Genomic DNA, 26033 nt, shown 5'->3' with positions numbered 1-26033 from the left:
AAGCTAGAGGCTTCGACTTCTCCCTCTAACTCTAACCCTTTGACTATTTCCCCACCCCAAAGTATCTTTTTTTATTAGTGAAACACCCCAAAGTATCTTTTTTTTTTATTAGTGAAACACCATGAGGTACAGTTGTTGACCTTACAAGTTTTTGTACTTAGGTTTCAGTGATACAATGATTGAGTACCCATCCCTCCACCAGTGCTCATTCCTACACCACCAATGATCCCAGTAACCCTCCCACCCCTCTGATCACTCCATCACATCCCTCATCTGTGGCAGGGCATTCCCTTTTGTTTTCTCCTTTTACTTGCTGAGATTTGCAAAAGAGGCATTGAATGGCAAACATGTTCCGTAAATATTCTATTTTCAGCATGAATCTCCTATCCTTGGAGGATCCTCCCAACACCCTTTATTTGGTGCTCCCTTCTCTATCTGAGCTGCCCTTTCCCCTAGCATGTGCAGCTGGCCTTCAAACCATAGAGTAAACTTCCTGTAACTTATCTCAACTATTTGTGGATGTCAGTCTCCTACTTTGTTACTTTATATTCGCCAGATGAATGCAGTCTTTCTATGTCTGTCCCTCTCTTTCTGACTCATTTCACTTAGCATGATACTTTCCATGTGGTACCACTTGTATGTAAATTTTATGACTTCGTCTTTTCTATTAGCTGCATAGTACTCCATTGTATAGATGTACCAAAGATTCTTTAACTAGGCATCTGTTCTCTGGCACTCGAGTTTTTTCCAGATTTTGGCTCTTGTGAACAGTGCAACAATGAACATGGAAGTGCAGATGTTATTTCGGCTTTAGTTTTTTTCCTCTCCAGGATATATTCCCAGAGTGGTATTACTAGATCAAATGAAAGCTCTATTTCTAATTTTTTGAGAATCGTTCGTACTGTTTGCCAAAAGGGCTGGACCAGTCGGCATTCCCACCAGCAGTGAAGGAGAGTCTCTTTCTCATCACATCCACACCAACACTGGTTGCCCCTGTTCTTTTGGATGTGGGCCAGTCTCTGTGTTGTGAGGTGATATCTTATTGTTGTTTTGTTCTACGTCTCCCTGATGACTAGTGATGTAGAGCATTTTCTCATGTACCTTTTAGCCAATCAATTTCGTCTTTGAGAAGGTTTCTGTTCATTTCATCACCCCATTTTTGATGGGGTTGGATGTTTTCTTCTTGTGGAGTTCAACCAGTGCTTTGTATATCCTTGATATCAATCCCTTATCAGATGGGTATTGGATGAATATCCTTTTTCATTCTGTAGATTGTCTTTGTATTCTGGTCACTATATTTTTGAGGTGAAGAAGCCTCTTAATTTAAGAAAAGTCATTTGTTTATCTCTGTTTCCACTTGGTTGTTCAGTGGAGTGTCATCTTTGATGATACAATTAGCCTCAATATCGTGGAGGGTTTTGCTGACCTTGTCTTTGATGTATCTTATGGATTTTGGTCTGATGTTGAGGTCTTTAATCCATATTGATCTGACTTTTGTGCATGGTGTTAGATCGAAGTCTAAGCCCATTTTTTTTGCATGTGGTTGTCCAGTTCTGCCAGCACCATTTGTTGAAGAGGCATTCGTTATTCCACTTCATATTTCTTGCTCCCTTATCAAAGATTAGATGTTCATACATTTGGGGTTGTGTGCACGGGTATTCCAACCTGTTCCATTGGTCTATGGACCTGCCTTGTTCCAGTACTATGCTATTTTAATTACTACCACTTTGTAGTAGAGTTTGAGATTGGGGAGGGTAATGCCTCCCCACGTCTTTTCCCCAATAATTGCTTTAGCTATTCGTGGGCATTTGTTGTTCCATATGAATTTCAGTAGTGCTTGATCTATTTCTTTGAAGAATTTCATGGGTATCCTTATAGGTATCACATTGAATCTGTATAATGCTTTGGTGAGTATTGCCATTTTGACAATGTTAATTCTTTCTATCCATGAGCAGGGGATATGTTTCCATTTTTTCATTTTATTTCATAGAGTAGTGTTTTGTAGTTTTAATTGTAGAGGTCCTTTACCTCTTTAGTTAGGCTGATTACAAGGTATTTGATTTTCTGGGGCACGATTGTGAATGGGATTGTTTTTTTCCTGTACTTTCTTCTGTCTCATTATTTGTGTATAGGAAGGCCATGGATTTTTGGGCATTAATTTTATGGCCTGCAACTTTACTGTACACGTCTATTGTTTCTAGGAGTTTCTTGGTAGAGGATTTAGAGCTCTCGAGATATAGTATCATATCATCTGTGAATAGTGAGAGCTTGATTTCTTCCTGTCCTAATTGGATGCCTTTAATGTCTTTTTTCTTGCCTAATCGCTATTGCAAGTACTTCCAGTACTATATTGAACAGAAGTGGTTATAGTGGGCATCCTTGTCTTGTCAAAAGTATCTTTTTTAAAGTGAACTGCTTTTTACCCCTCCTGTATTTCAATCCTATCAGCAGTTTAAGTTCATGGTGTTTTAAGTTTTAAGTGTTTTAAGTTCACAACACGTAGCTTCAGATAATGTCAGCAACACATAAACCTAGTTTTCTCTGTGCTTGCCAAAACTGAAGATAAACCATTGTCTTCCATGTCTGTGAATTTGGCAAAAAATATCCTATCTTGTTTACTGTTTTACGATACTAACTGAATAAATGTTTTTTAGCTTGCTAAAAAAGAAAGAAAGAAAGAAAGAAAGAAAGAAAGAAAGAATTGAAAGCACTGTGTTCTTCATAAAACAGTTTCCAGTTTCTTGAGTTCTGAAGTGTGGATGATCACACAGTTTCTTTCTCCCTGTCTTTTTTGAGGAAAATCCTTCATCTGCTTTTTGACTTATTTATTTAGAAAATGAAGAATAAAAGGCAAAAAAATTAGCATTTTCTATTTTTTCAATTGGATTTTCTCTACTTTTGTCATGATAGTTCCTACTCATTCTTTCCTCTAATTTTCTAAATTTAAAAAATAATTTGTGTACATTCATGTAAAGAAATAATGGACAGATGCCATTGAAATGCAATGTCTAATTTTAATTTGCAATTGAATAAACCCAAAATTTATCTCAATTACATCTCGCAGCAATCTACAATGTGCCTAGTTAGTCTTTCACAGCAGAATGCACTGGAGTTCAGCGAAAAACTAGTACAAAGGCACAAAACTAATTAATTTCATTATTAGATAGTGTTGGTAGTGAATTTCATGAGTGGAAAACTGTATAAACTTGGTTGCTTTATATTTTTATTGTAACATTTAAAAAGCAATATTGTGATTATACAGAAGCCAAAAAAAGGAAGTAAAAACATACAGTAACTTTGAGTTAAATCCAGAAAGACTGGTCCTTCCTTTAGAATCTTTGATTATCTTTTTAATTTCTAAAGTGTTATTCTTTAAGTCAAGTTTGAAATTAATAAACAACAGGAACACTTCTCAAATTAGGCGTTTTATGCTTCAGAACTTGTCATGTGTCAGTTTCTGATTGGCACGTAAATTACAGCCAAGTCGTTATTAAACTCTTAGACTGCTGCTGCCGGTGGAGTCTTCAATTATCTTTGTTATTATATAGCAAGGAACATTTGCTTGATGAAGTAGGTTTGATTTGTTTATTGTATGCCTCTGCAATCTCATTAATCTCTACAGTTCTGCAATTTGTATTGGTTTTCTAGTTATTAGTGTGAATTCATAAAAAACATTTATTGCTAGTGTTGTCTTCTAGCAGAACCTAACCCTTATGCAGAAACATGACAAATCTAGCTCTGAGTTTTTGCATGCTTAGTATAAATGATCACACTGCGTGAAATATGTAGGGAAGTATGCTTATGTTTCAATGAGTAGAGTCAAAAATGATTAGAAATCTACTGTAATCTCTCTCTCTTTCTCTCTCTCTCTCTCTCTCTCTCTCTCTCTCTCTCTCTCTCTCTGTCTCTCTCTCTCTTGCTTGTTTTGCTTTTGTTTTGGAGACACATATGGAGTACTCAGGGCTTACTACTCTCTCTGTCTGCCTTTAGGAATTATTCCTCGTAGGAATCAGGGAACCATGTGAGGTACTGGTGATCAAGACAAGTGCCGTACCCTCTGAACTATCTTACTGGCTCCAGTAGTTTCTCATTTTTAAAAAAACACTCAAGTCTTCCTTCCCACAACTGTGGCTCATAGATAAATTTATAAATTTTCAGGGATTATTCTGCACATATACAGATGCTGTCAAAATAACAAAGAACTAAAATGAAAAAATATACATAGACATGGCATGTGTACATATAAATAAGTATAAGGTAAAGGTAAAGGCCCTCCCATTGATCGTCGATTTGCTCGAGCGGGCCCAGTAACGTCTCCATTGGAGACTTTGTTGTTACTGTGTCTGGCATATCAAATACTCTCGGTAGCTTGCCGGGCTCTCCGAGAGGGGCGGAGGAATCGAACTTGGGTCGGCCATGTTGGCCGCTTGTAAGGCAACAGCCCTACCGGCTGTGCTATTGCTCCAGCCCTATGCACATAAAAATAATATGACTATTTGGTAATATTATCACAATCTTATTATTACTGCAGAGTCTGATTTGGAGAATACCTTGAGCTTTCTCCTAAGAGTATAATGTTGAGTAACCTGCATGAACCCTCCAACTTATAATTAAATACTGATTAAGAAATGCTCTTATATCTTTTAAGGAGATCACAAATAATTGTTAGGTCATATTCATGGACTTTGGGATAACCTTTCTTTTTCTATTCATTGAACTTCCTTTAGCTTTTTTAATATTGTACCTAAAAATATTAAAAATCCACGTAGTGATCTTGACCTCTCTTGGATTTGCCTTCAAAGGTATAAGGAAATAGTAATTAAGAAATCTAAAAGATTTTCCAATTAATTACTTAGTAGAGTACAATTTCCATTAGAAAATAGAATTATTGATTTATTACTTGAATAATGTAAATACAACATCTAGTTTGAAGAATCACAAATAAAATATGAGCACTATCAAAGTGGAAAATTATTGCAGTAATATTTTTGATAAAATTCAAAGGTTCTGAAAATAATAGATTTTTATATGGAAATACATAATGAAGAAAATAAAATGATTTTGGAGAAAGATGGTAATAAAGAAAATACTTTCATCTTAGCATATAGAAACTCTGTGTATTTAATATCTCTGAAAATTATAGGGCTATTCTTACTTGAGAAAGGCTATGAAATATGAAATCACAACTCTTTAATTATCTTCCATTAACTATATTATATTTATTAATTGGCAAGCTTATGATCTTGTATTTTCCTTTGTTACTGATAATTCAACCCTTTCAGATACTTGTTGGAAGTGACCATTTCAAATCTTACTATTTTCAAATCATGCAAAGATGCTCTGAGATAAAAATTTTATGAAGAATGTTATTTTATGACTGCAATTATTCCTCAGTTGATTATTCATTGCTCATAGTGAAAAAGGTGAAATTTACATTCTCTACCTAGGATTAAGTGTCACTATCAATTTTGTATTATAAATTCTGTCTGAATGTGAAGTAATCATGTCTCATTTCCAATATTGAATTGTCTTTGACTGAATGATCATGTCATTACCAAACCCTTTTAGATTATATACTAACTACCAATATTTTCAATCTTGTATAATACCATAAATCTTGCTCACTAAATAATAAGAAATCAGGGTTAATTCTAAATCATTCAATGAAAATGAATGACAAAATCTAATTCTATTCATGCTGGTATCTTTCTAAATTTGCTGTTTACCCTCATCTTCAAGAAATCTCATGAATACCTGGCTCACATTTTTGATCTACAGTTCAACGGTTTTAATTTTTTTTAATATTTACAAATCATTCTAAAGACTGTATATTAATTATTTCAGCAGGGCTTGGATCTGTTTCTCAAATAATTTTTCAAAATTTAATAGCTTATTTTTCCCCAAGATACGTTGAATAGATTTTTCATTATATTGTTTTCAATATTAAAAGTTGTTTGCATGTTTGTTCAAAGTCATAAAAATGGTGATTATATAGGACATTCATTATAAAAAGAATAATTTTAGTCACATATAAACTTCATTGTTTTTCTTTCATAAATAATGTTCTGATAAATATTCTACATAATTTTTGTGCAGTTTTTCCCTGACAGACCTTACAGATTCTATAACTAGGAAAACATTCATATCTAATAAAATTTTGTCTTTGTTTAAAATAAGTGAAATTTGAAGAATGTGGTCTTTCTGAATTACATATATGTGGAATTAAGAGTTTGTATATATTTATTAACTATAAATATTTATTCAATTATATAACTTCCCTGTTTATAAATTTTCTTTTGCAGGACCATAAACACCTAGTGGTTCTCAAGGGCTATTTTTGACTGTGCAACATCTGGGGGTTGCTTGTGCAGGTGATCAAATGTGGTCTGAGTGGTTCAGACTAGGGTCAATGTAATGTAAGGCAAACACCTTCATCTCTATATTCTTTCTCTGAACCTTGGATCTTTTTCTCAAATTATTTTTGAGAAGGTATTTTCTTTATTAGTGCATCTATAATATTATTATTAATATTAAATTATTTTTGAGGAGGTATTTTATTCATTGGTGCATCTATAATAATTTTATTTTTTTATTGAATTCCAACATGTATTAATAAATTTGCAACATTTAACTTTTAGCACATATTCTTCTAATATATATATATGTATATATATTTAGATATATAAATCTTTAACTTGCTGATCTTTATTAATTTTTTTATAATTCCTTTTAAGCTGGTACTCAACAATGCCAAATTAATATTTTTAGACCTGTTGTTTTATTTGGGCTGGAGAGATAGCACAGCAGTAGGGCATTTACCTTGCACGCAGCCAGCCCGGCTGAGCTGGGTTTGATTCCTCTGCCTCTCTCGGAGAGCCTGGCAAGCTACTGAGAGTATTCAGTATGCCAAACACAGTAACAAGAAGTCTCACAATGGAGACGTTACTGGGCCCACTCGAGCAAATCGATGAACAACGGGAGGACAGTTGTTTTATTTATTTTCTCTTAGTTACCACTTTAACGGACTGGAGTGATAGCACAGCGGGTAGGGCGTTTGCCTTGCACGCAGCCAACATGGCCGACCCGAGTTCGATTCCTCAGCCCCTCTCGGAGAGCCCGGCAAGCTACCGAGAGTATCTCGCCCGCACGGCAGAGCCTGACAAGCTCCCCGTGATGTATTCGATATATGCCAAATGCAGTAACAACAGATCTCATGATGGAGACGTTACTGGGCCCGCTCGAGCAAATCAATGAACAACGGGAGGACCATGACCACTTCAATAATTTTTAATTTCTTACAAAGCTCACCTATTGTACTATGCTTGCTTTCAGCATTAGCCTTATGTTTAGCATGTGATTAGAGTTGCCTTGTAGAAAGTTTGATTGTTTTACCATTTTTGCTTATAGAGCTTATTGTCTTTTTATAATCTTCAGCTTACTGATTTGAACTAGTCCCCAGCACAAATCTAAGGAGCCATATGTGATGGACACAATGATGACCAAAAAATAGTCCTTTTCTCCGAAAAATATAAATACTTTATATTATATGAAAATAATGTCTTCAAATATGGAATTAAGGAAATAAATCTTTTCCTAGGGTATGTTACGTTGGATATTAACTGTGTAGGCTCAATGCAGCCATGTGGACCTTTAGTAGTGGAAAAGAAAGGTAAAAGCATTATTGAGAGAACTATGCAGCCGGAGACCTCCAGGACCAGCCACCACCATGCTGAGACCACTCTCCGCACACCTGAAGGTACTGGCAGAGGGACAAAGCCACGCGGGTTCCGGGGCCGAGACCTCCAAGCCTACTCGAATTGGAGTCGAGCATCTTCCACCCAGATCCTCCAAATTCCAGTAGGCGGGGGTCACACCCACCACCTGGCCCCCTGGCGCCGTGTAATCCCATCAGCGGCCAAGACTCAGAGACTATAAAATCCAGATCCCGGACGAGAGCAGTGCAGTCTCTGCCCCCGCGCCTCGGTGTTCCTTCCCGGAGTCCCTTGGAGGGGAGCGGGTTGAGCTTTCCTCCCCGCCCCGGCCAGGGCTACGGCAGCCGGAGACCTCCAGGACCAGCCACCACCATGCTGAGACCACTCTCCGCACACCTGAAGGTACTGGCAGAGGGACAAAGCCACGCGGGTTCTGGGGCCGAGACTGGCCCCTGGCCCCCTGGCGCCGTGTAATCCCATCAGCGGCCAAGACTCAGAGACTATAAAATCCAGATCCCGGAACCGCGCTGCCGCATTTGCGGCCGCGCGACATCTTATTATCTCATTTCTACTTTGGACAAACTTGCAGGCTGTCGAATGTAGCCTGCCCACAGGGCAGAGTCTGGCAAACTCCCCGTGGCCTACCAAATATGCCAAATACCAGTAACAATGATGGGTCTCATTCTCCTAAAGAGCCCTGAATATAATCTCAGGGCTAGGATAAAAGAGACGTTACTGGGGCCTGCTCGAGGCAATCGACGATTAACAGGATGATGAAATGAAATGAAATGAAAATGCAGAAAGGCAAATAGATATTTGAGACATGAGAAAAACAGGATTCATCTTTGTTCCACTTGATGATATAGGAGGTATGCTTTGAGGAAAGAATGGTTGGTCTTTATAAGTTGAAAACTATTTGTTGACATGCAAAATGAAAATAGGAAGCCTAGTCCAACAAAGACAAGGCACTGAGTACTTCAAACAACCCAAGCAAATAAACTGATTCTTCCTTAGAGACAAAAAGTTTCACAGACCTGGTAAAACTTTGATTGTGACCTATGAAATCCATGCTGACCTACAATATTGGAAAATCAGAAAATTGTTTTGTGTAAATTGCTATTTGTGTAATTTGTAACCAGTTATTTGAGGTCATGGATTTGGTATTGAGCATTAATATTTTGAATTTGAATGCAGTTTCTTAAGAATATAAGGGAATAACTATAGCTTTTTTCACCTTGTGGTAGTTGTAGGTCAGAAAGTGGTACAGTTATGATGGCAATAAAAGTAAATATAATGATACTAATATTTTAAAAACATAATAATATATTATATATATACACGGACTTTGAAAACACTGATAGCAACATTTACTAAATATTTATTATGTACCATTTGCTCGAGCGGGCCCAGTAACGTCTCCATTGGAGACTTTGTTGTTAACGTGTCTGGCATATCGAATACGTCACGGGGAGCTTGCCAGGCTCTGCTGTGCAGGCGAGATACTCTCGGTAGCTTGCTGGGCTCTTCGAGAGGGGCTGAGGAATCGAACTCGGGTCGGCCATGTTGGCTGCGTGCAAGGCAAACGCCCTACCCCTGTGCTATCACTCGCTTTTGGGGGATGGTGGGTTGGGACAAATCCAGTGTTGCTTGGTGGCTTCTCCTGGAACTGCTCAAGAGTCACTTCCAGTGGCACTAGAGGCTCATGACAGGGATGCAACCTAGTTCTCTCACTTGTAAAGCATGCATTCAGCCCACCATATACTTTTCTAAGAACGCATTATATACATGACTTGTTTTATTCCCTATGATAATTCCTTCTAGATAGGATTATTGTAATATTCTAAAATAGTTTTCCCCTTAAATATGAATTTACTAAATAGAACAATAAATGAAACAGGAACAGAACAACTTAAAGAAGCTCAAAGAGATAGTCAAAAAAATATTGAAGTGCACTAACATTAGAAAATATGCTTAATCACTTAGTGTCACAAGATCTACTGTTTATTGTTGTAGTTGTTTGGGGAGAGTGGTACTCCCTGATGTGCTCAGAGGGCCAGGTTGTGCAGGCATCTAACCCCAAACTCCCATGTACAAAGCATGTGGTCTACCCACTTAAGCCATCTCCCAAGTCCAGTAACCGTTGCTTAACCATTTTGCCACAGCCAACCATTATGACAATATCCCCCAAAAGTTATGATTATTTTGGGGTATATCGGCATAATATATTATGGCCCCTCTATCAATCAAAACATCAACAAATGGTACAAAATGTCAGCACTATCAGCACTGTCCTCCCGTTGTTCGTCGATTTGCTCGAGTGGGCACCAGTAACGTCTCTGCTGTGAGACTTGTTGTTACTGTTTTGGGAATATCAAATATGCCACGGGGAGCTTGTCAGGCTCTGCTGTGTGGGCAGGATACTCTTGGTAGCTTGCTGGGCTCTCCGAGAGGGATGGAGGAATCAAACCCAGGTTGGCCACATGCAAAGCAATCACCCTACCTGCTTTGTTATTGCTCCAGCCCGGTACAAAATGTAATGATGGAAAAATATGATTTTTACCTAGACCAAAGATTGATCATGATGGTTTGATCAAGGGTCAAGGTTAGTTAAACTCAGCCTGGTCTTGTAGTTGGAAGTGATTCTGAGATTCAGGTAATGTGCCTTTAAGCAGCAGCAATGACTAAATTGCTTGTGAAGTTTGAATAGTTTCAATTTTATGCTTTGGTTACATAATTTATCTCTGTAAAATAATGTACACCTTATTACAGTATTATAGAACTTTGAAAATACCAGATCATCCCAATATATTAAGCTCTATGTAAGTAAATCTTTTTTTCTTAGTTTGGAAAATGACAGGAAAACAGATTTAGGAGTTTTTGCTTCTATTCAGTGGATCTATTTGTTTTGTTCATCAGAGTAGATGCTTTTATAACACATTTTCTCTGGTTTTTGCAGCATTTCGTCATGGGACCTGTGGCTGACAAAGCAGAAGTGTGTGAGAAGTAAGACAGTGAGAAGCAATGGCCAGCTGTTCAATATTATGATACCTCTGAAGTGAATAAATCTATCTTCCTGTGGGAGGCAAAAAGTACCTTGCACTAAAGCAGCAATGTGTGCAGCGAAGACAGTCTCTGAACGCAGTCAACGTGATAACAAAGACAGGCTCAAAGCCATAAATTAATTCTCAAGTCAGATCAGTTTCAGGAAAAGCTGATTCCAGCTGGCCTTAAGGGTCCCACAATTACTACGTTTTTCACTTACTAAAAGAACAGAAAAAACATTCATGCCTATCTCCTGCACCAGGGTATGAACAGTAGCAACAAAATGGTAATCTGAATGGGGATGTTCCAGTATAAAAATAGGCAATCTGACATGCCCAAGGGCAAATTTATATTCAGGCCACCTAGCCTTGCTCTGTGTTCCCCTCCCCTCCCCTCCCCTCCCCTCCCCTCCCCTCCCATCCCCTCCCCTTCCCTCCCTTTCCCTTCCCTTCCCTCCCTTTCCCTTCCCTTCCCTTCCCTTCCCTTCCCTTCCCTTCCCTTCCCTTCCCTTCCCTTCCCTTCCCTTCCCTTCCCTTCCCTTCCCTTCCCTTCCCTTCCCTTCCCTTCCCTTCCCTTCCCTTCCCTTCCCTTCCCTTCCCTTCCCTTCCCTTCCCCTTCCCTTTCCCTTTCCCTTTCCCTGCCCTCCCTTCCACACATTTTCCATTTACTCTCCTCCCCTTTCCTCTCCTCCCCTTTTTCCCCTCGCCCATCTTCCCACACCTATGCACCCCTTCCCTTTCTCTTTTTTTTTTTCTTCTTGAAGACAGGCGATGCAGAAGGACTGGTGTTCAAGGATCACTCCTGGCAGTGATCAAGGAGCCATATGTGCTGCTGGGGATCAAACCAGAACTGAATGGGTGCAAGTCAAATACTTGAATTCCTGTACTATTTATCTAACCATTCTGCTGGATTTTCAATCAGCATTTAATTTATCTGGCAAATAATTCATCCTGCTCACGGTTTAGATTTATGTTTAGTCATGATTCATGATAATTTAGCAAAAGCTCCAGTTTAGGGATTTAAGCATCCTCCCAGTCAGGCTCATGGCTTACATTTGCTAGTCCTTTTTCCTTCTAGAAACTACTAGGGTGTCCTGTAAGTGCAGGTCTGATTATACAATTTCTTGCCTCCAAAATTCAATTTCAAATTCTCTTTCTCTTAATATGTTACTTTGAGGAGAAATTCCATATTCTTTAATGTATCTCCAAAAGTCATGCTGCCCGACAGAGTCCCTGTTAACTTTTCCAGTTTTATATTTTGCTGCTAACTTCTCCCACTCACGACCACCTGAATGCCCCCTACATACATTACCCTTTGCATACTGCTCCAGTTTCTAATGTTATCTAGTTCATAATCTGCAGTGTTTCCTGCTTGTTCTGGTTGCTTTGAGTTTGCACTCAGCCTTTCCTCTACTGTAAACTTCCACTATCACCGAACACTTGTCCTGACAATGACCTGATAGTTGCCTGTTTATTTCCTAAGGCTCAGTTTAGGGGGTTCTTAAACATTGAGATAGATTTCATTGTCTTTCCACTATACTTCTATTTTGTCCTTTACCTCCCTATTTATTTATCTTGAATTAAAGGACTGTGACAGAGTTATTGATAATTGAGTTTTAGGCATATATTTCAACACCAGTCCCACCGCCAGTGTCAACTTCTCTCCACCAGTGTTCTCATATTTCCTTCTCACCTCAATCCCCAGAACATCCTCACCTGTCAACTTGACTATCTCCTTATTTTAACACTTACCAACAGTTAATATCCTGTCTCTATTTCCTATCTCCCCAAGCGACTCCCAGCTCCGTATGCACTGTTCTATCTTCATGCTCATCACAGTGGTCAACTGACTGGACCATGAGTATTTTCTTGGGTTAAATCTTTCTGTTAATCTGCCCCATTTCTTTCTTGTTTGTTTGGAGGCCACATCTGGAAGTGTTTGAGGCTTGCTCATGGCTCTGTGCTCAGGTATCACTCATGCCAAGGTTTGGGGGAGCCATATGTGGTGCTGGGGATCAAACCCTGGTTGCTGTGTGTAAAGCGAGTTCCCTACCCCTTGTGCTCTCCTGGCCCATTCTTACTTTCCAGTGTATGGAGAAAGATTCAAGTTAATTATCAAAATATAAATTTCCAGGTACAAAATCCAAAATTATGCTTTACAAGACTTCAAGTCCCTAATACCATATATTAAATATCAATTAGTTATATAATAGCACTGAAGCACTGTCCATCCGTTGTTCATCAATTTGTTCAAGTGGGTACCAGTAATGTCTCACAACAAATTGTGACACTTGTTACTGTTTGTGGCATATTGAATACCTCACGAGGAACTTGCCAGGCTTTGCAGTGAAGGCGAAATACTCTCGGTAGCTTGCCAGGCTCTCCGAGAGGGGCAGAGGAATCGGACCCTGGTTGGCTGCATGCAAGGCAAACACCCTACCCTCTGGGCTATCGCTCCAGCCCAGCTATATATTAAATAAATAATAAGTTATTCTTTTTTAAAAAAAGTTCTATTCTAATTCATCTATGTGTTGACATAAGTAGGAACCTCAGAACTTCTGAATCTGGTAGAAACTTGTTGGCATCATATCACCTAATCAACATTTTTAATAAATAAAAGTCAACTGTTTAGTAATTTGGATGATATCCTAATGTGTATATAGACACATTTATGTGTATATATTCAGACTTCTAATCTTTGACTATTTCTGCTAATTTCACATGAATCATGCTATTACTTTCTCATACTATGGGAAAGAGTAGAGTTGTAGTACCTCTATTTTGTAGTAAACAAGTCAGAACTCAACATGCTGACTCTTTAACCTGTGAAACCAGTGAGTGAAAGGCAAGATACACCTGGGTCACCAAGTGGAGCCTAATTTCTTCTCATCTGAGGACATTTTTAAAAGCCTAAAATAGTTATGCCTATAAAACCAATTAGAGGGCAGGAGTGATAGCACAGTAGGCAGGGTACTTGTCTTACATGCAATTGACCCAGGTGGATTTGATTTCCAGCACTCAATATGATCCACTGAGGCTTTCAAGGAGTGATCCCTAAGCATATAGCTTAGAGTAAGCCCTGGGCATAGCCAGATGTTGTCCCCAAGGAGAAACAAACGAAAACCAACAACCCTTTAGTCTTTGAGCTTCCTTTACCACCATCTTGCTTATTATTGAAACAGAGGTAAAGTTATAAATTTTTTGTTGTTGGTGGTGTTTTTTGTTTGTTTGTTTGTTTTGTTTGGGGGCCACACTCCACTGTGTTCAGGACTTATTCCTGGTTCTGAGCTTAGGGATCACTCCAGATGGTGCCTGGGAAACTGCCTAGGGTATCTAGTGTTGAACCCATGTCTTCTGTGTGCTAGACAAGAGCCTTACCCACTGTGCTTTTTCTCTGGATCGAAAATTGTGCATTAGTTGACTATATTTGAGTTCTAAATATCAATTCTTTAATATAGAAGGAATATAAATATTATTTCATCAGGGATTTTTGTGGAACGTAAACAAGAAAATATATTAAAAACTCCAACAGAGTCTAATATTTAGGAAATCTAGATAAATACTAGTAATTTTCTTTCTGCAGTGAGTGAAACGTGTTAATTCATAGTAACTTATGTCAGCAAGAGATCCAATCACTTAAAATTTTCTTTCTAGTCATTGCTATTACAATATAAATCCAGGACGCTTGATTTGTATGTGTCTTTTTGGTCACTTCTTAGCAGTTTCTAACTTTTGCATACCACCAAAGTTTTTCTCATTTTACTCATTTTATATGGGATGAAAATAAAATTTACAAATCATACCAATATAACTCACAATCTTTAAGCATAGTGGGTTTAGTCCAGAGCTTTAGGTAGGAAAATAACAACCATAATAAAATGTTTTGTAAATCCATACCTGATTGAAGAGAGGATATTAGAAGTTAAGCTTTTGATTTTAATATATCTGGGATTTAAGCTACCTTTTGTATTTTCCTTGGCATGGTAATCCACACAAAAAGCATCACAGAAATTTTGATTCATGCCTTCTTCTCTAAATAAGATTTTAACCATGTGCATACTGAAATCAAGTTTTGCCATCCATCAAAAACACAGGATTCAGGGGGGGAAACAGATTAGTTTTGCTTAAATACAAAAATTATTTTAGACATAAATAAAGTTTAGGAGATTATATAGAGTATCAGAACAAGAGAATGCAAAGTATGAATGTATGTGTGTGTGTGGTGGGGGGGTTATACTTAGAACTCCTGGGACTCCAGATTATAGATATTAGAATACGAAAGGAAAGGTATAAAGTGGAAAGTGCAGAGAGGTGGACAGGAGATAACAAAGACAGGGATCTAGAGCCCTTTGCACATCAATGATGTAGAAGTATATGCATAGTCTAAAGACAGAACCAACAACATTGCAAGTAAGAGACCCAAACTGCAGTAAGGAAAATAATTAAAATGATTAAAAATGTGCCTACCAAAGAGGCAGGCTCAGGGCTTCGGAGGGAGCCTGGGGATGTTGAAGGAGGGAAGGTGACTTTGGTTGTGGGGTTGGTACCAGAACATTGTGTTCCTGAAACTTTATTATGAGTTTTGTATATCACATGACCTTAATTAAAATATCTTCAAAATAGAAAAGATAATGATAAAATGTTAAAGATAGCATTTTGTTCTCATATTAATTTTTGTTTCTTTCAAAAGTTTTTTTAAAAGTAAGTTGAGAGAATATTTTCTTGTCCTTTTTGCAGCCCGTCATTGCCACCTGACTCATTTCCTGCTGAAAGGGGACTTGGATTTCTAAAGCTCTTAACAAATAATATACGGTATTTCTGTAATCTCTATAGTCAGACTGACCTGGGTTTAAATAGTGACATATTCCTTTAGTTGTTGTTTTGATGAACTTGAGCCTCATTTTCTCATTCATCAAAAGCATTGTTGAATATCTACTTAACACATTTGTTATGTGCCTGAAATAATATGTGGCTATATTTCTGTATGCAGCAAATACTCTATAAACATGAATGCCTCCCCCACTTCTCTACATTAAATGTCCTTTAGCTATCTATATGCTGCTGCTGATTCCATGTCTAATAATACCACTTTGCATTGACATATCTTTTTTATAATTTTCCTAAGCCCTTTCCCATGCTATCATTTCATCCTTATACCAAATCTGAGATTTGGGTAACAGAGTCATTACCATTTTTGTTTGGGAGATATAAGATGTATTAAACTTAGTGCCTCTTGTCTTTTCTTTGTTTTTCAAGCTGACTATATCAAATATTTGGCTTACTTTCCAGACTATGTAAGTATTCATCTACTGAACGATGGATGTGAAGAGCAATAAGAGTAATGAGTTCAAGGTCACACCGAGAAAGGTGTTGGCAAAATAGGAGAGATTTCCTCTGACATTCAGATTTTTCCACCAGACAAAGAGTAAGTTCCATTTTAATTTTTTTCAAAAAAGGTCAATTCAGGAAAAATAAGTGTTTTTATATGCCACAAATTTCCAATTAAAATGAAAATAGCTTTATTGAGTCTCAAGGAAAATCATATTTCTTTTACTTAGATTACTTCTGCAGTAGAGTAGTGCCAATGAGAAATATTAGCAGTCCTTTTCACCACTAAAATGTTGATATCAGGGCATATTTGAGAAGGAGCCACCCGGAGGCAACTTTCCAATCTTTTATCCCTTACATTTGCAGAGCACTTCAGAGTTTCACAAAGTGCTTTCACAGACATTATCTAATTACATTCTTGAAACAATCCCAGGAAAAATTATTATTACCAACTACATTTCACGGGGATACTCTAAAGTTGAGAGGACGAAAAAAATGACTTGCCTAAGGTCACACAACAAGAAGAAAATGAACCTGGTTAGGTGCATTTACTTTCCCATATATATGAGTTTCTTGCTTCTTTGCTTTGTTCTAGATATTGGGGCAAGATAAAAAAAAAAATAAAAAACTCCCTTTGTTGCCCCATTTTTATGGGGTTGGAAACTTTCTCAAAGAAGAAATCCAAATGACAAAATGCTCTACATCATTAATCATCAGGGAGATGGAGATCAAAACAACAATGAGATATCATCTCGCACCACAGAGTCTGGCCCTCATCCAAAAAAACCAAAAGCAACCATTGCTGGCATGGATGTGGCAAGAAAGGGACCCTCCTTCACTGCTGGTGGGAATGCCACCTGGTTCAGCCCTTTTGGAAAACAGTATGGATGATTCTCCAAGAATTAGAAATTGAGCTCCCATTTGACCCAGCAATACCACTCCTGGGAATATATCCCAGACAGGCAAAAAAATATAGTTGAAGTGACATCTGCATTTGTTTATTCATTGCAGCACTGTTTACAATAGCCAGAATCTGTAAAAAAAAAAAAAAACCTGAGTGCTGGAGTACAGATGATTGGTTAAAGAAGCTTTGGTACATCTACACAATGGAGTACTATGTAGTTGTTAGAAAAGATGAAGTCATGAAATTTACATACAAGTGGTACTACATGAAAAGTATCATGCTAAGCGAAATGAGTCAGAAAGAGAAAGAGACATAGAAAGATTGCATTCATCTGGGGAACATAAAGTAACAAAATAGAAGACTAACACCCAAGAATAGCCGAGATTAGTACCAGGTGGTTTACTCCATGGCTTGGAGGCCAGCCACACATGCTAGGGGAAAAGGCAGCTCAGACAGAGGAGGGAACACCAAGTAAAGGGTGTTGGGAGGATCCTTCCAGAATGGGAGAAGCATGCTGAAAGTAGACTATAGACTGAACATGATTGCCACTCAATGCCTCTTTTGCAAACCACAACACCCCAAATGAGAGAGAGAACAAAAGGGAATGCCCTACCACAGAGGTAGGGTGGGATAGGGGGGTCCGATGGGGGGTGGGAGGGATACTGGGATCCATGGTGGTGGAAAATGAACACTGGTGGAGGGATGGGTACTTGATCATTGTATAATTGAAACCCGAGCACAAAAATTTGTAAGTCTACAACTGTACCTCATGGTGTTTCACTAATAAAAATAAAAATAAAACTCCCACAACATACCCACTGGCCCTCAACACCCAAATCTAAGCATTTTTCTTTCTTAATCTCTATTTATGTAATTTAAAAATAAAATTCATCAAAGTATAGTAGTCAAGGAAAAATTCATTCTTAAAAAATTGATATATGTCAAATAATGCTAGTGGTTATCTGCTGTATAGTTTCTGCCTTGTATGAGTTGCAGTGAGAATGATACTGGGAGCTTTATGGCAAAACTTTGTGATGGTCTTCAAACTGCACTTTGTGACCTAGTTAGCTAAGTGATTCTAACCAACCAGAGATTTGTTCTGGTTTGTGGAATACTGATACATCAATGCAGATTTGATGTGAAAAATCTAGAAATTTCTTTAGTTGTATATGAAAATATAATAGTTCTATAGAGATTTTTTTCCACTAAAAATGCATGTAGTGATCTTGCTCATACTTAATCTCATTTTCATCTATTCCTCATTTGACTTTGTTTACTTGCAAACTATAGATTACAATCAAGCAAATTTGTTTAACCAAATTGCCCAGTGTGGGCGAGTAAACAGGTTTTTTGTTTTCTTTTTAGCCTATTATTTGTCTTCAGGGAGTTCTCCAAACTCCTTTGGAGAGTGGAGGAAGTTTGTAGTATATGTAAAGCAGGTGGCTGTTTGCATAACGTGCTAAAGCTGGTAAGTACAAGGAAAGGGTGACAATGGCACAGGGGGGCTTCTGATGCAGCTTCTTACCCCTTGTCTGTTTCTTTATCTCCCTTCAGTGTTTTCTCATTTGTCACAGCTACATGAGGTAAGATTTAATTTTGAAGGTTATTTTTTTAAAGGTATGTTTCTTCTTTTGATTCCACATCTGTTCTATCCTTCATTTATATTTCACAGTTTATCTGTTGTAAGTGACATCATTTTTCCAGATTTGTTTGAGGATGACAGAGTTGTCTACAATTGTCATAGTGATAATCACAGGACCGTTTTTTAGGAAGGAAAAAAAATGCTTGTAAGAAGTTATGTTGGATTCAGACAACTTGCTACTCTTGAGGCAATCCAGAGCTGCTTTGTGTTTAATTTTCTAGACATGATCATGGTGGCTACCTGATTGATGAAGTTCAGATTTAGGAGACTTTATAAGTTTTCTCTAGTTATAGAGATAAATGAGTAATACTGCAGAAAATGACATAATACCTCTAGAATAGGTATGGTTTCATTAGAAAAGCAGATAGATGTAGGTTACGGTACAGCATTCACTTAAAATTTGGATAGGTATAATTTTAACCTCATATTTTCTAAACCTGAAATTCTAAATAATGCTATAAGTTTTTCAAAAGGTGTAAGCAGAGATAAATTTGTAAGAATGTTATTAAATTGGGAATCTTCACAACATGCGATATCTAAGTCTTTCTGCTACGCTGTTTGTTATATTTCATATTTTCAACATGTTAATGATACTAAATAGAACTTTGCCAGACATATTTTTAATCAATAAGTCAAAAGCCATAAAACATATGCTCACATTTATAATTTTAAATATAAATTAATAATAAGTTCTCTCCAAATATAACATGTTGAGAAAAGTTTGTTTCCTTTCCACTCTGATTACCCACACACAGTATTCAGTCCAATATTGTTCACATGTATAAATATTTATTAATATTTATAACTGTTCAAGTTACAATGCTCATCTCATAAATACTAAGAAGTGATCCCATGCTGCTATAGTACTTAAATTGAGTTCATTGAACCTAGTCTTTCTGTGCACACCAATCTCTACCCTGAAAAATTCTCTATGAAGTCATTTTGATTTCTCAAAAGAATTATCTCAATCTCTTCATTTATAGCACATCTATTCTTGTTTTGTGGCATAAGGTATATGTTATCACTAAATACCATATTAATAATAGATATTACAGATGCCCAGCTTCTCCCTATGCAATTTGGCTCTATCTGTATCTCACTAATTTCTAAAATAAATGTTTAAAAAAATTGCACAGATTCAAAAGGAGAACACACACAAATAGAAGTGAAAAAGTCACAAATGAGTCTTACAATAAAAAATTCATACACGGAGTATATGTGTATGACTAGTTTTCAAGATAATAATTAAAATGATGCTAGTTTTTAAGGGGTCCACTTGTGTTCTCTCCTAGTCACAGCTGGTTTCCCCAAATGTGATAACAATTCATCTCTCAGAAATTAATTTTAGTTTTGTGTATCTGAATATTTTATTTGTATTGTTTAATATTAAATCTGAGAGTGCATACATTATTAGGAGTACATTATGCTTTTTATTTTACCTTTCCTATCCTGTTGTATGGATATACCACAATAATACTGCTGAAAATTGTTTTATTTTGTCCATTAGCTTGGTTTTCTCGAGTTTTTTTGTAGATTTTAGCATATAGCTTTTACTAAGTCCATTTATTTCTATTCATTGATTTCTCCTGATATTGTTCTATAGAATTTTCAACAGGTTATCAAGAGTTGCATTTTATTTATTATTATTTTCCAATAATGATGTATGTTCAGAAAATATTTGAGTTTTGGAGTAAGTGAATGGAATGTCTCAACTTTGTCTGCTTCCCTAATTCAAAATTCTTGTTTTTCAAGTATTTCCTAGATACAAGAAAATAAATTAGTAGCACATGCTAGTTTAAAGAAAATTTGATCTTTTTTTCAAAACAAGCAAAATATTTTGAAGCATCAAAGAGAAAAATCACACACAAAAATATATCATGAATTCCTAAGGAATTTTTGTGTAGATTCTTAGAGTCTTTTATCTCAAGGTTCTGAAAATAAAATAAGTTTTGAAAATGCACATTATAGTGTAATTACCTTTAAATAAAATTAGATAAGTGAAGTATAAGACAGACTAAAGCAATTTTAAAAAAGATACATTAAGAGAGAAGAATGAGAATATTATATATGAGCAATTGGTCTTCTCAGAGAAGGATATGGAACAATGAAACATGAGAACAAAGGCAAATTCATGGCAAAAGAAAACATACTAGAACTATAATTAAACAAATTCCAACAATTGGAAACTGAGAAAAATTAAGAGGTCTAGTATGTTCCAAAAAAAAAAATCCAAATGTAAACAATTAAAAATACCAATATTAAATTGCTACCCCTACCAACACAGTAAAAACTATTACTAAAATTTAAAATACATAGCAATTGCTTGTATTTTTTGTCATTTAAATTTTTTTATAATTTAAATTTTTTAGGTCAACCTAGTGTTACATCAAGTGGTACCAAGGGATAAACACAACTTCATTTTCACCAGGTATATGTTTTATCACTTAAGCCACAGTCCTGACCCCTAAAATTTTTACTTTAATTTTTAGTGCAAATACATATTGATATAAAATGTAGTAAACAGCTATTGATTACATAATTTATTCAAATAAAAACATTCAGATGTGTCACATAGTATCTTAAAATGTTTGTTCCATATTTTAGACATGGAAACTGTCTTCTTTCTTTTGTAATTTCTAATACTATTTATTTAGTACAGTCCCCTATTGTTTTCAATTTAATTGTTCTTTAATATTTTACAAAAATTTATTGTATATGATATATCTTGGTAGGAACAAAGAGATCTTAAAAAGACTCATGGGATCAATGATGAGCATTAGAGAGTTAAATGAGACTCATTTAATGAGACTTATTCTCAAAGTATGAGTACAATTGTATCCTTAAATGGGTTGTTGTTTTTGAGATGAGACAATTAGATTTAATTAAATGACATAATCAAGATAGGGAAAAGACTAATAAAAATAAATTAGAATACAGAACCAAAATTAAAGAAAAGCTAGTACAAAAACTTTTAATGGGTATGATTCTCGAGCAAAATAAGACATAAAAGAACAAAAAAGCGATAATTAATGAACTCCACTTTCAAGATGATATAAAGATATATGGGCAGTGTCAGAAGAGAAGCTATAAAAGTGTTCAACTTTTTGTTTCGAAGGCAGTATGAAAAAAAGATGATTCTAGTGTTTCAAAGGTTGAAATGCATTTTAAAATGATTAATAATGCTATTAAGAATGAAACAGTAAAATAAGAGCATAAAATAGGATTATAGAAGATGATATCTAAATAACAATTAGAACAATAAATTTAAGTAGTTTAAAATTTCTATAGAAAAGATGAAAGCTCTCCAATTGAATTGATAAAATGAATATTTCAAAAGTAAAGTTGTATATCTGAACACCAAAGGGAACTTCTCCAGACACAACCCTAAGGTCTTTGGGTGTGTCTAAGTTTTACCTTCATCAAAAATTAAGAGTTCCAACGGGAGGGGTGGGTCAGACAGAGTCTGATTTCATTTACCCCGCTTTCATCAAGACCCAAATCACGTACCTTCAATATTTGGGGCCTTCAATTTGTAAGGGATCAAGGAAGGAGTTTTGTCAGGAGAGGCAAGGACAGTTTAAACATTTAGTATCAATTACTCATAAATAAGTGATAGATTTTCTGTAGCACTATAGCACACTGTAGCAATGTCCTCTCCTTGTTCATCGATTTTCTCAAGCAGGCTCAGTAACGTCTCCATTGTGAGACTTGTTACTCTGCTTGGCATATCGAATACATCACGGGTAGCTTGCCAGGCTTTGCTGTGTGGCTGAGATACTCTCGGTAGCTTGCCAGGCTCTCCGAGAGGGGCGGAGGAATTGAACCCGGGTCAGCTGGGTTGGCCGCATGCAAGGCAAAAGCCCAATAGATTTTCTGTAACTAATTAAAATCCATATCCAACCTTATTCACAACTTTTTAGTTTTATGGCTTGATAATCTAAGATCATAAATCAATCTTGGATATAATAATTAAAACTTTGAGAGAAATATTGTTGATGGTACTTGTTTTGGCAACAGATGCATTTGCAAATGTTCAAAAGTATATTCTCCATTCATCAGAAGCTCACCAACTTCTTCACATGCCAGACAAGGCCTCTATTGTTTTCTACTTGATCTCTACCACCAAGAACCCCACTCATGCTTTGTATAATATTTTCTCTTTAGAGCACATTAAAGGAGTAATCAAAGGAAACTCCTTATTCCCAAACTAGGTGATAGTAGCTAGTACAGTTGAAAAAATTCTCCAGTGGAAAAAATACTTCTGAGCTATGTCAGAGATTAAAGAATATTGTACTGAATTTTTTCCCCACAAGAATGGAATAATAAGACATGAGGTTGATAGCCCTCTTCAGGCCGGCATATTTGCAGATGTGGAAAAGAGCGAGTGAGTGTTGCAATCTGATCAGGTGGAAATGAAAAGAAAAAAAGTGAAAAAAATGACAAAGAATAAGAAAGATTTTAGTAGGTGACGCTAAGCAGACAGATACCCTCTGAAAGTGTGAGGCCAGTGTTTGGTCCCTAGAAGGCCTGGATGAGTTTTGAGAATGTACATTTAAAGTGGGAGGCACAGAGTCCTCTGATCTTCCTGCTTTTTCTGTTTTTCACTCTCACTGCAAGCAAGAACTTTGAGCTATTTGCTTGAGGAACAAAGGGTCTTTATGTCTCAGCCTCAGATTCTGGGCCCTTCCAATTATGCTTCCTACTAGTGCAGGATGGAAGAATTCTGGAAGTGGAATGGATCATGTTTTATCCTAACGAATAGCTGGAGGCAGAGTTAAGGAATCAGATAATAGTGCTTATAATTTGAGTGAACCGGGGAACTTTCTAAAATACTCACATTCTAGGAATTTGTGACCAACGACACATCAGCCAGGGGACTTGAAGAACTCTCAAACTTCCCAGTTCAACTAACAAAACTAAATTCTCACTTTTTCTCTTCCTTATATTTTCCTGATTTGGGAACCATGCATAGCTCTGTTTAGTGCCTACTCCTAGTTCTGTATCAGAGATCAGAAATAGTAGTCTTCAGGGAACCATATATAGTGCTGGGGTTTAAATCAGGGTCAGCTGCATGAAGGGTAAATACCTTAATCCCTGTATTATCTCTTGACCCCACTCTCACCTGTTCTTAATTACTTCTTAAGAACACTTCTTAGGGACTTAATCATTGGAGAGGATTTCTTTTTCAGAGTCTAGGTCTGCCAAAAGGAATATGTTTATACACAGAATTTATAGAAGACTTATATTTGCCTTACCTTCATACTCAGTGTCCAAGTTTTTTTTTTTGCATTTCTTTTTATTTTATTTTTTATTGAATCACCGTGAGATACAGTTACAAAGCTTTCATGTTTGAGTTTCGGTCATACAGTGATCGAACACTCATCCCTCCACCAGTGCACATTTTCCACCACCAATATTCCCAGTATTCACCCCCTATCCCAAACTTCCCCTTTACTCTATGGCAGACAATTTCTCTCTTACTCTGTCTCTGCTTTTGAGCATTATGGTTTGCGAAACAGATACTGAGAAGCTATCACATTTGGTCTGTGTCCAAGTTTCCAAAGACAGAATCATTGAGGAAGTAAAATTGTCCTAATTTTAGTGTAATTCAGGATGTACTCACAAATTTAGGTAAAGTGATATGAATATATGCAATTTATGCTTTTTAAAATAAATAGGAAATTTGAAACTAAACACAATGTGTAAGTATTCTATAATCTTCAGGTGAAAAACTTACCCAATTGCACTATCAATATTTGAATTTGCTTTTGCAGAGAAATTTAGTATCAGTCTTATAAAAACCTCCATTTTATGATAAGCCAAATTCATCCATGTCAGAATTTCTTAGACAGCTCAATTGAAACATACCTGCTACAATTTCTTTTAGTAGGATTGTGGAATTAGAAGTGGGCTTAGTATGGTGTCCAAGTTTATAAAACATAATCATTAAGGAGATTTTGTTGTTACTTAAGGAAACCTGCCTGGAATGCACCTTGCCCGGGTTTGTTAATAGCTCATAAATTGTCCTGCATTGCCAAGGGTGATGTCTGATCACACAGCCAGGAATAAGCCCTGAGCATCTCTGGATATGGTCCCCCAAAATAAAAATAAAATAAAATAAAAGAGTGCTCTTTTGAAACTATTTTTCAATTATCTTAACATGTATTGAAACTAAAAATGGATGTCCTTAAAATGTGGAGATGCTAATTACCAGCAAATAATCATCCAAATAAACATGTAATAAATGATTTAATTATTTTTAATTTAAAGGATTATAAAAGGTAAAGGTAAAGGCCCTCCCGTTGTTCATAGACTTGCTCGAGCGGGCCCACTAACATCTCCATTGGGAACTTGGTTGTTACTGTGTTTGGCATATCGAATACGTCACAGGGAGCTTGCCAGGCTCTGCCGTGTGGGCGAGATACTCTCGGTAGCTTGACAGGCTCTCCGAGAGGGGCAGAGGAATCGAACTCGGGTCGGCCATGTTGGCTGCGTGCAAGGCAAACGCCCTACCGCTGTGCTATCGCTATAGTGCTTGCTATGTTGCACAAGTCTCATTTATGATCTCTGTTTTGAAGTCTTAAAGGGAAAATATACAATAATAGATAGCAGACCAGAATATTTGATGAACATATTTCAGACATGGTGAATGTAGCTGGTGAACATAGTTGAATCCATATATTTTGCATACAGAGGATGTAAAATACATGGATCATCTGATTAATCCTAATGTCTTTTACTTTTTGTAAAATAAATATATTTAAAATATTTCTGAGAAGGAAGGAAAGCACTTTTTTTTTATCTGATTGTAGGTGAATTTGAAAACAAGGAACACCAAACTTAATTTATCTATTTACTTGGAGTTTCTAATATTAAAATCAAAGAATAAAATCAACTCTTAAAAATAAAATGAGAGAATAATGATCACGATCATCCTGTTGTTCGTCGATTGCCTCGAGCAGGCGCCAGTAATGTCTCTTTCGTCCTAGCCCTGAGATTTTTAAAAAGTGCCATATTCAAGACTCTTTCAGTGTTAGGGGAATGAGACCCATCATTGTTACTGGAATTTGGCATATTGAGTACACCACAGGGAGTTTGCCAGACTCTGCTGTGTGGGCAGAATACATTTGGTGGCCCGCCAGGTTGTCCAAAGTAACAACTAGATAATAAGTCTCCGGGTCTTGGCCGTTGATGGGATTACCTGGCGCCAGGGGCAGTTGGTAGGTGTGACTATAAAACCCAGCTCCCGGAAGAGAACAACACGGAGTCTCCTGCCCCCATGCCTGGCTGTCTCACCCAGGCCCCTTGAAGGGTGGTGGGTTGAGTTTCCATCCCCGCCCTGAGCAGAGCCCCAGCAGCTGAGGACCTCTGGAATCAGCCACAACCATGCTGAGACCACTCTCCAC

The 26033-nt window shown here is 36.8% G+C and overlaps 1 pseudogene; it reads left to right on the top strand.

Moving 5' to 3' along the window:
* Positions 1 to 10677: 10677 nt before the first annotated feature.
* The window catches only part of LOC130046105 (cilia- and flagella-associated protein 300-like), a 57573-nt pseudogene continuing 42217 nt past the window's right edge, over positions 10678 to 26033 (top strand).

This window comes from Sorex fumeus, unplaced genomic scaffold, assembly GCF_029834395.1.
Source record: "Sorex fumeus unplaced genomic scaffold, SorFum_2.1 ptg000131l, whole genome shotgun sequence".
Taxonomy (NCBI): Eukaryota; Metazoa; Chordata; class Mammalia; order Eulipotyphla; family Soricidae; genus Sorex; species Sorex fumeus.
Note: the sequence above shows the minus strand (reverse complement) of the source record. Positions and strands in the feature narration are given on the sequence as shown.